Raw genomic sequence first — 2,059 nt, 5'->3', positions numbered from 1 at the left:
GTCATCGTAAGATCTGTTTTCCTGACCTCTGATCATGCGCGTGGCTCTCCTCTGGACTCTCTCAAGCTTCTCCACATGCTTTTTGAATTGTGGAGCCCAAAACTGGACGCAGGACTCCAGCTGCAGCCCCACCAAGGCCGAGTACAAGGGGAGAATGATGTCCCGGGATTTGCTCGAGAAGCATCTATGGATGCAAGCCAGCTTTTTGGTCGCTTTACTAGCCACAGCATCGCATTGCAGGCTCATGTTCATCTTGTGATGCCCAGGTCTCCCTGCTCCAATTCTCTCCATCACTGTCTCAGGTGCATTGCATTTTCCAGCATTTACATTCCTGTGCTCTCTTGCTATTGAATCACCTAGCTTTCCCTCCTGAGCAATTCCAACCACGGCTGACCTAAATAATGTTAACACCTGCCAATTTACCAAATCGCAGTTTATTCATTTTCCTGTAATTAGTGTGTTAGACAATAATGCAGTTAATATGGAAATCTCTGGGTCTCCCACTGTTAACCTTACTGCCATTCTGAAGTTGACCATTTCTTCCTATTCTGTGTCCAGGGGTTTTGCTGAAGATGTTTTGAAAGCCCAAATAAATGGTCACCTGGTTCTCTGTTGTGCCTGGTTGTTCAAGTGCAAAATAGAGTGATATTTCAGAGTAGTGGAACTAAATAGTTTGTTGCTGAAATCCTCAAGTGTAAGGCAGTGATGAACCTATGCTAGTAGTATCCAGGACAAGCCAGCCTCCATCATTTAAATAGTCTAAGGGACTAGTTACACTTTGCACTATGAGCCACACAAACGTTGATTAGCTTAGTGCTAGCTTTATGTCACACCTTCAAGTTGGGTGGCAAATGTGTGGGGAGTAGCTGGACCTTAATGCAACAGGAGTGGGGTTATGTGGATTAGAGATAATCCTGCCCTGGAGTGGCATGTTGAGGTGTATAATGGGTGCTTTAAACCACTTAAAGACTTTAACATGTGGACAACCCAGGGGTTAAGATTGCCAGGAGCTGCCCAACATTATCGTGTAAAAAGACCCTAAGAGGATATTTGACAGATTCTTTTGCCTGTCCATAGTTCCCCCACTCTGTACTCTGATATCCAGGAAAGGCTGTTACAAATGCAAGGATTTAATTAACAAAGAAACTCAGACTTTAACTGCTTAAGTAAATGGCTACAGTGAATTAATGGCAAGTGACAGATAACTGAGAGAACCGGGTAAATATGCATCCAGAGATAAAGGACACATGCAAATATTACCAGCTTCTGGGCCATCGCTCTGGCATTAATGCAGGGGGTGGAGGGGTAATGTCCTCCAGTGGGTACAGGGCCTGGGAAATTTGAGCTCAACATCCAGATATGCCATAGATTTCCTGTGAGGCCTTGGACAAGTCACCAAAACTTCAGTTACTTCCCCACTGATTTCAGCATGAAGCCAGCACCTGGCTAACTTTGAAGAGCTGGGCCTTAGTTTTTAGCGTAGTTCTTCTTCTGTATGATGATAGTGGCACTGCTCAGCCACACCAGTGTTTGGAGATGAAGATATTGGAGCTGGTGAAGCACTAGGACACCACAACACTGAGTGGAGGCCGTATGAGTGCTTTAGACTACCAAGATAGCCTGAACGAGACAGGCTGCACTCTGCATGGGTCCAGCAGAAAGGGAGGTAAATGATCTACAAAAGTCTTTCCACAGACTTCACAGCAGAGGCTGGTCGCACACAAGTAATGCATGATGGCCACTGAGAGAGAAAGTTCATTTTCAGTGCATCTACGCATGCACATTTACTGCACAGTAACTGAAAATGACTATACAGTAAGGTTGCACGTCTACACCTGCATGCCTGTACCGTGCAGTAAATACGGTGACTTAAGCCTACTTGGGGGGAAATTAGTTACTGCATCATGCAGGTATCAAATTTATACCAGATTAGTTACTGCACCGTAACGCACATGTAGACACCCTACTGCACAGTAACACTGTGTGTGTGGACTGACTTGGGACTAACTTTAGTCCCAAGTCAGTCTACACACAGTGTTAATGCGCTTTCAACAGCTGC

This window comes from Crocodylus porosus, unplaced genomic scaffold, assembly GCF_001723895.1.
Source record: "Crocodylus porosus isolate Cpor-Errol unplaced genomic scaffold, CroPor_comp1, whole genome shotgun sequence".
NCBI classification, from domain to species: domain Eukaryota; kingdom Metazoa; phylum Chordata; order Crocodylia; family Crocodylidae; genus Crocodylus; species Crocodylus porosus.
Note: the sequence above shows the minus strand (reverse complement) of the source record.